Source organism: Ranitomeya imitator, chromosome 6, assembly GCF_032444005.1.
Source record: "Ranitomeya imitator isolate aRanImi1 chromosome 6, aRanImi1.pri, whole genome shotgun sequence".
Taxonomy (NCBI): domain Eukaryota; kingdom Metazoa; phylum Chordata; class Amphibia; order Anura; family Dendrobatidae; genus Ranitomeya; species Ranitomeya imitator.
This window is the reverse complement of record NC_091287.1, coordinates 212620271-212634175: the sequence shown is the minus strand read 5'-3', so window position 1 is coordinate 212634175 and position 13905 is coordinate 212620271. Positions and strand designations below refer to the sequence as shown.

The following is a 13905-nucleotide window of genomic DNA, read 5'->3' as shown; positions in this document are numbered from 1 at the left end:
GAAATAACCCAAATGACGGTACAGCCGCGAGACTTGGGCAAACCCACTACAAAGTCCATCCCGACCATCTCCCAGGGCCTGTCTGCCACCGGCAAGGAAAAGAGTAAGCCAGATGGCCGTTGTCGAGGAGACTTATTTTTGGCACATGAGACACACGCCAGAACGTGATCTCTGACATCCCGGACCATATGCGGCCACCAGTACGTCCTCGCCAGTAGCTCAGATGTCCTCTTTGTCCCAAAGTGTCCACCCACCCTGGACGAATGAGCCCAAGAGAGAACCTCCGGTCGCAAATTAATGGGCACAAAAGTCTTGCCCGGAGGCACAGACTCTAGCGAAACCGGCGCTACGGTTCTCAGGCTCTCGGAAGGGACAATAAGCCGAGGCTCCTCTTCCTCCTCCTCAGTTGACATAAGGGAGCCAGAGAGAGCGTCAGCACGGATATTCTTCTCCCCGGTGAGATAATGAAGGGAAAAGTGGAACCGGGAGAAGAACAGGGACCATCTGGCCTGGCGAGAATTTAGCCGCTGGGCTGTCTGCAAATAGACCAAATTTTTGTGGTCCGTGTAAACTTGGAAGGGAAACCGCGCACCTTCCAGAAGGTGTCTCCACTCCGAAAAGGCCAACTTCATTGCTAGCAACTCCCTGTCCCCGAAGGAGTAGTTTCTCTCCGCTGGCGTGAAGGTCTTAGAGAAGAAGAAGCATGGATGCTTCCGACCTTGAGCATCCTTTTGATAGAGGACTGCTCCAGCACCAACGGACGAGGCATCCACCTCAATTAGGAATGGCTTATCCACATTGGGACAATGTAAGATGGGAGCGCTAACAAAGTGGGACTTAATAGAAGTGAAGGCCTTGGAGACCTCTTCCGACCACAATTTGGGATTTGCTCCCTTCTTGGTGAGGGCTACCAAGGGAGCTACCAGAGTTGAGAAGTGGGGAATGAACTGGCGGTAATAGTTTATGAACCCCATAAAGCGCTGCACCGCTTTAAGAGAATGGGGCTCTTGCCAGTCCATCACAGCCTGTAGTTTGGCAGGATCCATAGCCAATCCCTGGGCGGAGATGATATAGCCCAGGAAAGGTAAAGACTCCTGCTCAAACATACACTTCTCCAACTTTGCATAAAGAGAGTTTGCCCGTAGGAGGTCGAAGACTCTGCCAACATCTCTCCGGTGGGAGTCAATATCTGGAGAAAAGATGAGAATATCATCCATATAGACTACAACTGAGGTGGAAAGCATATCCCGGAAGATGTCGTTGACAAAGTCTTGGAAAACGGCTGGGGCATTACAGAGCCAGAAGGGCATTACCAGATACTCATAGTGCCCATCTCTGGTGTTAAACGCCGTTTTCCATTCGTCCCCCTCACGGATGCGAATCAGGTTATAAGCACCACGCAGATCTAGTTTAGTAAACACCCTTGCTCCCCGAAGCCTATCGAAAAGCTCAGATATCAAGGGCAAAGGATACTTGTTCTTAACGGTGATAGCGTTAAGACTAGAGTTGAGCGACCTTGACCTTTTTAGAATCGAGCCGGGTTTCGCGAAACCCGACTATCTCAAAAGTCGGGTCGAGTGAAATCGGCCGATTATGACGTAAAGTCGGGATCGACCGAAACACGAAACCCAATGCAAGTCAATGGGGCAGCATAGTCGGCAGTGAGTGGGGGCCAGGAAAACACCTAGAGTGCCCATTTTAATGTCAAAACCATCCATTCTTCTTAACGAAGCTTGTCAAGCGTAATTTACCTTATAATAATTGTAAGGCATTTGAAATTGGGGGTCATTTGGCTAAAGTTGTGGTGGGTAGGGCTGGTTCAAGTAATTAGTGGGCCCAGGAAATCTGGACCACGTCATGGCAGTCGAGCAGGGAGAGGTAAGTATTTCAACTTTGCAAGTGCTGTGAACCTGAGCAAGCAGGGGGGGCCCACTCGTTGGCATTGGCACTGGCACAGGGCCCCTCAAAGTACAGCGGTGTGTTTACACGGCGGGGGCGCCTCCCACCGGCAGCAACACTTTTGCGTACTATGAGAGGCCCTGTGCCAGTGACATCGCCAACTAGTATTCCTCCCCCCACCTGATGAAGGAACCTGCACTTTCATCTGCACCTTCCTCTTTGTCCCCGTGTAAGGTGGTATGGTATGCGGGAAGAGCAACCTGACTTTCAGCAGGGTCACAATGTTGTTGTGTAGCGTGCACGGGGAATGTTGCATTATGGGTCAATGTACCAGCAGACTCATCTATCACTGGCTGGGCAATGGGCAGGATGAGGAGGAAACACAGATATAGGCCCAAAGAATAAAGTTGGCTAAATGCAGTTCAAAATTGGTAACACAGGAATAACCAGGGGGCATTGCAGTGGAGGACAACTGGAATGAGAGGCTGACACAGAGAGTAGGCCCAAATCAGTAAGTAGTCGAAATGCAGTTCAAAATTGGCAACCGTAGTAAACAGGCGGCACAGCTTTGTTCAGTGGAGGAGAACAGCAAGGAGTGGCAGACACCGATAGTAGGCCCCAACCCAACTAGTAGGCCAAATGCAGTCTAACATTAACAACTACTTAACGAGCGCCTGAAAACGGAATTTCAGGACAGGAAACCAGGAGAACAGCAAGGAGTGGCAGACACCGATAGTAGGCCCCAAACCAACTAGTACGCCAAATGCAGTTGTTCCGTTTAACCACAATTTAATGAGAGCCTGAAGATAGAAGTTCAGGAAAGGCAACCTGGAGAACACCTTGGAGTGGAACACACCATCTCTCTATACCCCATACCCAATTTGTAGGCCTAATGCAGTGTAGTTTCCAAGAACTACTAAACGAGAGCCGGAAGATCGAAGCTCAGGAAAGGCAACCTGGAGAACACCTTGGAGTGGAACACTCCATCTCTCTACACCCCATACCCAATTTGTAGGCCTAATGCAGTGTAGTTTCCAACAACTACTAAACGAGAGCCGGAAGATCGAAGCTCAGGAAAGGCAACCTGGAGAACACCTTGGAGTGGAGCACACCATCTCTCTACACCCCATACCCAATTTGTAGGCCTAATGCAGCGTAGTTTCCAACAACTACTAAACGAGAGCCGGAAGATCGAAGCTCAGGAAAGGCAACCTGGAGAACACCTTGGAGTGGAACACACCATCTCTCTACACCCCATACCCAATTTGTAGGCCTAATGCAGTGTAGTTTCCAAGAACTACTAAACGAGAGCCGGAAGATCGAAGCTCAGGAAAGGCAACCTGGAGAACACCTTGGAGTGGAACACACCATCTCTCTACACCCCATACCCAATTTGTAGGCCTAATGCAGCGTAGTTTCCAACAACTACTAAACGAGAGCCGGAAGATCGAAGCTCAGGAAAGGCAACCTGGAGAACACCTTGGAGTGGAACACACCATCTCTCTACACCCCATACCCAATTTGTAGGCCTAATGCAGTGTAGTTTCCAAGAACTACTAAACGAGAGCCGGAAGATCGAAGCTCAGGAAAGGCAACCTGGAGAACACCTTGGAGTGGAACACACCATCTCTCTACACCCCATACCCAATTTGTAGGCCTAATGCAGTGTAGTTTCCAAGAACTACTAAACGAGAGCCGGAAGATCGAAGCTCAGGAAAGGCAACCTGGGGAACACCTTGGAGTGTAACACACCATCTCTCTCCACCCGATACCCATTTTGTAGGCCTAATGCAGTGTAGTTTTCTACAACTACTAAACGAGAGTCGGAAGACCGAAGCAATGGCAAGGAAACCTGGGGAACACCTTGGAGTGTAACACACCATCTCTCTCCACCCCATACCCAATTTGTAGGCCTAATGCAGCCTACTTTCCAACAACTACTAAACGAGAGCATGAAGATCGAAGCTCAGGAAAGGCAACCTGGGGAACACCTTGGAGTGTAACAAACCCTCTCTCTACACCACGGAAGGGCTGATTCTTAGGAAGGAAGGCTGTCGGAAAGAAGCAGGGCGCGTCCGAGGGTGATTATATTCTTATTATGTATATACTCACCCTCGGACGCGCCCTGCTTCTTTATTTGTAATGAATGTTTATTTGCAATGTGGTTTTGACTTACTCTATTTTTTTGGTAAATAATGATTTTATTATTTTCATTGTTTTGCATCTTCTTGGCAATAATATAATGAAGACACGACAGGACAACACTCGGTGGATGCCATATCTGTGTTTTAAATTGAAAAAAACTTTCAGTTAACTACTTGCAGGAGAAAGTTATTGTAGCTGGTGGCCATTTTTAGTACTGTACCAGATTTTTGTTGTATGTGTTTGTTTTTAATGTTAAAATGTCTGCATTTGATATCTCTCCAGTATTTTCTTTTTTATAAGCAAAATACTTATTTTTATATTTTCTGATGTTGGTTCAAGGGGTACACGGGCAGCAGTAGACAGGTCAGTGGAGGCCTAGTGGAAAGAGGGACCGCAGACAGGCTTGGAAGCCCTAACATAATAAATTGGGCTGGCTGTAGGCAATTTAAAATTGGTTCCAGGGGAACACGGGCAGCAGTAGACAGGTCAGTGGAGGCCTAGTGGAAGGAGGGACCGCAGACAGGCTTCGAAGCCCTATAATAATAAATTGGGCTGGCTGTAGGCAATTTAAAATTGGTTCCAGGGGAACACGGGCAGCAGTAGACAGGTCAGTGGAGGCCTAGTGGAAGGAGGGACCGCAGACAGGCTTCGAAGCCCTAACATAATAAATTGGGCTGGCTGTAGGCAATTTAAAATTGGTTCCAGGGGAACACGGGCAGCTGTAGACAGGTCAGTGGAGGCCTAGTGGAAGGAGGGACCGCAGACAGGCTTCGAAGCCCTAACATAATAAATTGGGCTGGCTGTAGGCAATTTAAAATTGGTTCCAGGGGAACACGGGCAGCAGTAGACAGGTCAGTGGAGGCCTAGTGGAAGGAGGGACCGCAGACAGGCTTCGAAGCCCTAACATAATAAATTGGGCTGGCTGTAGGCAATTTAAAATTGGTTCCAGGGGAACACGGGCAGCAGTAGACAGGTCAGTGGAGGCCTAGTGGAAGGAGGGACCGCAGACAGGCTTCGAAGCCCTAACATAATAAATTGGGCTGGCTGTAGGCAATTTAAAATTGGTTCCAGGGGAACACGGGCAGCAGTGGACAGGTCAGTGGAGGCCTAGTGGAAGGAGGGACCGCAGACAGGCTTCGAAGCCCTAACATAATAAATTGGGCTGGCTGTAGGCAATTTAAAATTGGTTCCAGGGGAACACGGGCGGCAGTAGACAGGTCAGTGGAGGCCTAGTGGAAGGAGGGACCGCAGACAGGCTTCGAAGGCCTAACATAAGAAAAATGTCAATACAATGGTATTGACAGTGCCAGGCATTGAAGGATGTCAGCGCATAGACTAAACATTGGTGGAGCTGTGAGAGAAAATTTTGCAAGTCGTAGAGCACTGTTTGACCTGGGGGGGGGACTGTCTTGTGGCCGGCGGTACAGGCCCAGGGCCCCTCATATTACAACGGTGTGTCTGAGGTTGGGTGCGCACCACCACCGCCAGACACTTTATTGTACTATGAGGGACCTAGTGGCAGTGCCGTCGACCAAAAGCGGGCACACCCACCTCTTCAGACAAACAGTACTCTCACGGGTGCTGGCGCCAAGTGGCGATACCACGGCCCCGTGTGGGGACTTTGGCCATTTAGGGAGGTGTTAACATGTCGGATGCTGGACAATCAGGTGCTGCAAATTACGAGATTGGAAAAGTCGTTCAGAATAGTCCACAGGCAAGACCTTTACATAGGAAAGCTAGGTGTCAGCCGGGCAAGGTGGGGCAAAAGATTTCGAAATCCAGTTGTGGTTCATTTTAATGAAGGTTAGATCATCTACATTTTGGGTAGCCAGACGAGTCCTTTTTTCTGTTAGTATTGAACCTGCAGCACTGAATACTCTTTCTGATAGGACACTAGCTGCCGGGCAAGCAAGCTCCTGCAATGCATATTCTGCCAATTCTGGCCAGGTGTCTAATTTTGATGCCCAGTAATCAAATGGGAATGACGGTTGAGGGAGAACATCGATAAGGGATGAAAAATAGTTTGTAACCATACTGGACAAATGTTGTCTCCTGTCACTTTGAATTGATGCTGCAGTACCTGTCCTGTCTGCGGTCATAGCAAAATCACTCCACAACCTGGTCAGAAAACCCCTCTGGCCAACGCCACTTCTGATTTCTGCCCCTCTAACTCCTCTGGTCTGCTGGCCCCTGCAGCTCGTGTGAGAACGATCACGGGCGCTGTGTGCAGGGAATGCCAGAAGCAAACGGTCAACAAGAGTTGATTGTTTGGTTGCTAATATTAGTTCCAAGTTCTCATGTGGCATTATATTTTGCAATTTGCCTTTATAGCGAGGATCAAGGAGGCAGGCCAACCAGTAATCGTCATCGTTCATCATTTTAGTTATGCGTGTGTCCCTTTTGAGGATACGTAAGGCATAATCCGCCATGTGGGCCAAAGTTCCAGTTCTCAAATCTCCGGTTGTGCTTGGTTGAGGGGCAGTTTCAGGCAAATCCACGTCACTTGTGTCCCTCCAAAAACCAGAACCCGGCCTTGCCGCGCCACCAATTTCCAGTGGCCCCGGAAAAGCTTCCTCATTACAAATATAATCATCCCCATCATCCTCCTCGTCCTCCTCCTCCTCTTCGCCCGCTAACTCGTCCTGTACACTGCCCTGGCCAGACAATGGCTGACTGTCATCAAGGCTTTCCTCTTCCTCAGCTGCAGACGCCTGATCCTTTATGTGCGTCAAACTTTGCATCAGCAGACGCATTAGGGGGATGCTCATGCTTATTATGGCGTTGTCTGCACTAACCAGCCGTGTGCATTCCTCAAAACACTGAAGGACTTGACACATGTCTTGAATCTTCGACCACTGCACACCTGACAACTCCATGTCTGCCATCCTACTGCCTGCCCGTGTATGTGTATCCTCCCACAAAAACATAACAGCCCGCCTCTGTTCGCATAGTCTCTGAAGCATGTGCAGTGTTGAGTTCCACCTTGTTGCAACGTCTATGATTAGGCGATGCTGGGGAAGGTTCAAAGAACGCTGATAGGTCTGCATACGGCTGGAGTGTACGGGCGAACGGCGGATATGTGAGCAAAGTCCACGCACTTTGAGGAGCAGGTCGGATAACCCTGGATAACTTTTCAGGAAGCACTGCACCACCAGGTTTAAGGTGTGAGCCAGGCAAGGAATGTGTTTCAGTTGGGAAAGGGAGATGGCAGCCATGAAATTCCTTCCGTTATCACTCACTACCTTGCCTGCCTCAAGATCTACAGTGCCCAGCCACGACTGCGTTTCTTTCTGCAAGAACTCGGACAGAACTTCCGCGGTGTGTCTGTTGGCCCCCAAACACTTCATAGCCAATACAGCCTACTGACGTTTGCCAGTAGCTGCCCCATAATGGGAGACCTGGTGTGCAACAGTGGCAGCTGCGGATGGAGTGGTTGTGCGACTGCGGTCTGTGGACGAGCTCTCGCTTCTGCAGGAGGACGAAGAGGAGGAGGAGGGGGTGCGAACGGCTACAGCCAACTGTTTCCTAGACCGTGGGCTAGGCAGAACTGTCCCAAACTTGCTGTCCCCTGTGGACCCTGCATCCACCACATTTACCCAGTGTGCCGTGATGGACACGTAACGTCCCTGGCCATGCCTACTGGTCCATACATCTGTTGTCAGGTGCACCTTTGTGCTCACAGATTGCCTGAGTGCATTGACGATGCGCTCTTTAACATGCTGGTGGAGGGCTGGGATGGCTTTTCTGGAAAAAAAGTGTCGACTGGGTAGCTCGTAGCGTGGTACAGCGTAGTCCATCAGGGCTTTGAAAGCTTCGCTTTCAACTAACCGGTAGGGCATCATCTCTAACAAGATTAGTCTAGCTATGTGGGCGTTCAAACCCTGTGTACGCGGATGCGAGGCTAAGTACTTCCTTTTTCTAACCATAGTCTCATGTAGGGTGAGCTGGACTGGAGAGCTGGAGATCTTGGAACTAGCGGGGGTGCCGGTGGACATGGCAGACTGAGAGACGGTGGGAGATGGTATTGTTGCCGCCGGTGTCCTAGATGCAGTGTTTCCTACTACGAAACTGGTGATTCCCTGACCCTGACTGCTTTGGCCTGGCAAAGAAACCTGCACAGATACTGGAGGTGGTGCGGAAAATGGTGGCCCTACACTGCCGGAAGGGATGTTGCATTGCTGACTAGCTTCATTGGCCGAGGGTGCTACAACCTTAAGGGACGTTTGGTAGTTAGTCCAGGCTTGCAAATGCATGGTGGTTAAATGTCTATGCATGCAACTTGTATTGAGACTTTTCAGATTCTGTCCTCTGCTTAAGGTAGTTGAACATTTTTGACAGATGACTTTGCGCTGATCAATTGGATGTTGTTTAAAAAAATGCCAGACTGCACTCTTTCTAGCATCGGATACCTTTTCAGGCATTGCAGACTGAGCTTTAACCGGATGGCCACGCTGTCCTCCAACAGATTTTGGCTTTGCCACGCGTTTTGGGCAAGATACGGGCCCGGCAGATGGAACCTGTTGCGATGTTGATGCCTGCTGCGGCCCCTCCTCCTCCGCTTCAGAACTGCTGCCGCCTGCACCCTGTTCCCCCAATGGCTGCCAATCGGGGTCAAGAACTGGGTCATCTATTACCTCTTCTTGTAGCTCGTGTGCAACTTCGTCTGTGTCACCGTGTCGGTCGGTGGTATAGCGTTCGTGATGGGGCAATATAGTCTCATCAGGGTCTGATTCTTGATCATTACCCTGCGAGGGCAATGTTGTGGTCTGAGTCAAAGGACCAGCATAGTAATCTGGCTGTGGCTGTGCATCAGTGCACTCCATGTCAGATTCAACTTGTAATGGGCATGGACTGTTAACTGCTTCACTTTCTAAGCCAGGGACGGTATGTGTAAAGAGCTCCATGGAGTAACCCGTTGTGTCGCCTGCTGCATTCTTCTCTGTTGTTGTTTTTGCTGAAGAGGACAAGGAAGCGACTTGTCCCTGACCGTGAACATCCACTACCGACGCGCTGCTTTGACATTTACCAGTTTCACGAGAGGAGGCAAAAGAGCTAGAGGCTGAGTCAGCAAGATAAGCCAAAACTTGCTCTTGCTGCTCCGGCTTTAAAAGCGGTTTTCCTACTCCCAGAAAAGGGAGCGTTCGAGGCCTTGTGTAGCCAGACGACGAACCTGGCTCCACAGCTCCAGACTTAGGTGCAATATTTTTTTTCCCACGACCAGCTGATGCTCCACCACTACCACTACCCTCATTACCAGCTGACAATGAACGCCCCCGGCCATGACCTCTTCCACCAGACTTCCTCATTGTTTTAAAAACGTAAACAAACTAACGGTATTTGTTGCTGTCACACAAATTACACGGTGAGCTATAACTTCAGTATGATTTAGCTACCCCTTTACAGGTGAGTGAGACCACAACGAAAATCAGGCACAATGTTACACACTCTGTTGTTGGTGGCAACAAATGAGAGAGATGCCACACACGCAGGACTGTCACTGAAGCACAAATGTAAATATTAATCTCCCACTGATTTGATTTTTTTTTTTTTTCAGGGAGACTTTAGGAAAAAAAAATAATAGAATAAAATGATTTTTTCAGGAAGAATTTAGAAACCAAATACAATAAAATGATTTTTTCAGGGAGAATTTAGAAAACAAATAAAACAAAAATAGGCTTTCTATGGCCCACTGAGTGATAGATGACGCACACAGGAGTCAGGAGTGGCACACAAGCCCAGAGGCCAATATTTATCTCCCACTGATTGATGTAGTGATTTTTTCAGGTAGATTTTGGAACCCAAATCAAGCTAAAAAAATAATAGGCTTTCTATGACCCACAATTGGAGAGAGAGAGAGAGATGGCACACCCCGGAGTCAAGACTGGCACACAAGCAGAAAGGGCAATATTAATCTCCCACTGATTTGTTTTTTTTTTTTTCAGGGAGACTTTAGGAAAAAAAAATAATAGAATAAAATGATTTTTTCAGGAAGAATTTAGAAACCAAATAAAATAAAATGATTTTTTCAGGGAGAATTTAGATAACAAATAAAACAAAAGAAGGCTTTCTATGGCCCACTGAGTGAGAGATGACGCACACAGGAGTCAGGAGTGGCACACAAGCCCAGAGGCCAATATTTATCTCCCACTGATTGATGTAGTGATTTTTTCAGGTAGATTTTGGAACCCAAATCAAGCTAAAAAAATAATAGGCTTTCTATGGCCCACAATTGGAGAGAGAGAGAGAGATGGCACACCCAGGAGTCAAGACTGGCACACAAGCAGAAAGGGCAATATTAATCTCCCACTAATTTGTTTTTTTTTTTTTTTCAGGGAGACTTTAGGAAAAAAACTAATAGAATAAAATGATTTTTTCAGGAAGAATTTAGAAACCAAATAAAATAAAATGATTTTTTCAGGGAGAATTTAGAAAACAAATAAAACAAAAAAAGGCTTTCTATGGCCCACTGAGTGAGAGATGACGCACACAGGAGTCAGGAGTGGCACACAAGCCCAGAGGCCAATATTTATCTCCCACTGATTGATGTAGTGATTTTTTCAGGTAGATTTTGGAACCCAAATCAAGCTAAAAAAATAATAGGCTTTCTATGGCCCACAATTGGAGAGAGAGAGAGAGATGGCACACCCAGGAGTCAAGACTGGCACACAAGCAGAAAGGGCAATATTAATCTCCCACTGATTTGTTTTTTGTTTTTTTCAGGGAGACTTTAGGAAAAAAAAATAATAGAATAAAATGATTTTTTCAGGAAGAATTTAGAAACCAAATAAAATAAAATGATTTTTTCAGGGAGAATTTAGAAAACAAATAAAACAAAAAAAGGCTTTCTATGGCCCACTGAGTGAGAGATGACGCACACAGGAGTCAGGAGTGGCACACAAGCCCAGAGGCCAATATTTATCTCCCACTGATTGATGTAGTGATTTTTTCAGGTAGATTTTGGAACCCAAATCAAGCTAAAAAAATAATAGGCTTTCTATGGCCCACAATTGGAGAGAGAGAGAGAGATGGCACACCCAGGAGTCAAGACTGGCACACAAGCAGAAAGGGCAATATTAATCTCCCACTGATTTGTTTTTTTTTTTTTTTTTCAGGGAGACTTTAGGAAAAAAAATAATAGAATAAAATGATTTTTTCAGGAAGAATTTAGAAACCAAATAAAATAAAATGATTTTTTCAGGGAGAATTTAGAAAACACATAAAACAAAAAAAGGCTTTCTATGGCCCACTGAGTGAGAGATGACGCACACAGGAGTCAGGAGTGGCACACAAGCCCAGGGGCCAATATTTATCTCCCACTTTTTTTTTTTTTGTTCCACGGAAAATTTATAAACCCAATAAAAAAAATAATAAATAGGCTTTCTATGGCCCACTATCTGAGAGAGAGAGAGAGATGGCACGCTTAGGACTGGCACACAAGCCCAAAGGCCAATATTAATCTCCCTTTTTTTTTCAGGGAGAATTTATAAAACCAAAAAAAATAAATAAATAGGCTTTCTATGGCCCACTATTTGTGAGAGAGATGGCACGCTCAGGACTGGCACACAAGCCCAGAGGCCAATATTAATCTCCCACTTTTTTTTTTTTTGTTCCAGGGAAAATTTATAAACCCAATAAAAAAAATAATAAATAGGCTTTCTATGGCCCACTATCTGAGAGAGAGAGATGGCACGCTTAGGACTGGCACACAAGCCCAAAGGCCAATATTAATCTCCCACTGATTGATTTATTGATTTTTTCAGGTAGAATTTAGAACCCAAATAAAGCAAAAAAAAAAAAAAAATGGGCTTTCTATGGCCCACTGAGTGAGTGATGATGCACACAGGAGTCAGGAGTGGCACACAAGCCCTGAGGCCAATATTTTTCTCCCACTGATTGATGTAGTGATTTTTTCAGGTAGATTTTATAACCCAAATCAAGCAAAAAAATAAATAGGCTTTCTATGGCCCACTGAGTGAGAGATGGCACACACAGGGATGGCACTCTAGCAGAAATGTCAATCTTAATCTCCCACAAAAAAAAAAAAAACAGGGAGTGTCCTTCAATTACTATCTCCCTGCAGTAATCTCAGCCAGGTATGGCAGGCAGCAATAAGGAGTGGACTGATGCACAAATTAAATAAAAAGTGTGTACAAACAAAAAAGATAGCTGTGCAGAAAGGAAGGAAAAAGAGGATTTGTGCTTTGAAAAAAGCAGTTGGTTTGCACAGCGGCGTACACACAGCAATGCCGCTATCAGGGAGCCTTCTAGGGCAGCCCAATGAGCTACAGCGCTGAGGGGAAAAAAAAAAAAAAAATGTAGCTTCCACTGTCCCTGCACACCGAAGGTGGTGTTGGGCAGTGGAAATCGCTACAGCACAAGCGGTTTGGTGGTTAATGGACCCTGCCTAACGCTATCCCTGCTTCTGACGAAGCGGCAGCAACCTCTCCCTAAGCTCAGTTCAGCAGCAGTAACATGGCGGTCGGCGGGAACGCCCCTTTATAGCCCCTGTGACGCCGCAGACAGCAAGCCAATCACTGCAATGCCCTTCTCTAAGATGGTGGGGACCAGGACCTATGTCATCACGCTGCCCACACTCTGCGTTTACCTTCATTGGCTGAGAAATGGCGCTTTTCGCGTAATTGAAACACGACTTTGGCGCGAAAGTCGCGTAACGCATGGCCGACCCCGCACAGGGGTCGGATCGGGTTTCATGAAACCCGACTTTGCCAAAAGTCGGCGACTTTTGAAAATATACGACCCGTTTCGCTCAACCCTAGTTAAGACCCCTGTAGTCTATGCATGGACGTAGTTCCCCATTCTTCTTCTGCACGAAAAAGAACCCTGCCCCAGCAGGTGACACCGACTTCCTGATGAACCCTCTTGCCAGATTCTCTTGAATGTACTGAGACATTGCCTCCGTCTCCGGGAGAGATAATGGATAGACTCGACCCCGGGGAGGCTCAGCACCAGGCAAGAGATCAATAGGACAGTCATAGGGGCGATGGGGCGGAAGGATCTCCGCCGCCTTTTTGGAGAACACGTCTGCATAAGACCAATATTGCTTGGGGAGAGAGGATAGATCTACGGGTACCTCTGTAGTAGCAACCTGAATGCACTCTCGGTGACACCTACCCCCACAAGATTCACCCCATCCCAGAATTCTGCCTGAGGACCACTCGATGTGAGGAGAGTGGTACCGTAGCCAAGGTATCCCCAACAGGACCTCATCAATCCCCTCAGGAATGATGAGCAGAGATATAATCTCCTGATGGGATGGCGACACGGACAGGGTAAAAGGGATGGTCTGATGTGTTATCTGTGAGGGCAGTGTCGACCCATTCACCACTCGTACCGTTACTGGTTGAGGTAGCATAACCAGGGGTATTGCGTGACGTTGGGCGAAGGCAGAAGACATAAAATTGCCCTCCGCCCCAGAATCCACGCAGAGCTCTACCGAGTGGGAGGATGAGCCTAATGTTATTGTCCCCTTAAAGGACAATTTGGAGGCAAACGTCGCCGTGTCTAGTGTACCTCCACCTACTACCACTAGACGCTGATGTTTCCTCGACCGCTGGGAACATCTGGTGGCAAGATGTCCTGACTGCTGGCACACATGACAAACCTGGAGTGCACGAGCGGTCCGGGACTTAGATCCCGCTCGTGACACTACCATAGGCTAATGGGACTCAGGGGCCTGGACTGGAGATTCCAAAGGTTTGGCGAAGGTGGGAGCCAGCCGAAACCTCTGCCTACACTGGGCTCGCTCTAACCTCCGCTCGTGGAAACGGAGGTCAATATGAGTGGATGCTGTTATTAATTCCTCCAGTGTGGCGGGAATCTCCCTAGTGGCCAGGGCGTCCT

The 13905-nt window shown here is 47.6% G+C and overlaps 1 protein-coding gene across 2 annotated transcripts in view; it reads left to right on the top strand.

Annotated features, from left to right (window-relative positions):
* The window catches only part of COL15A1 (collagen type XV alpha 1 chain), a 1189398-nt gene that overhangs the window by 925786 nt on the left and 249707 nt on the right, over positions 1-13905 (top strand). The window lies entirely within an intron of this gene.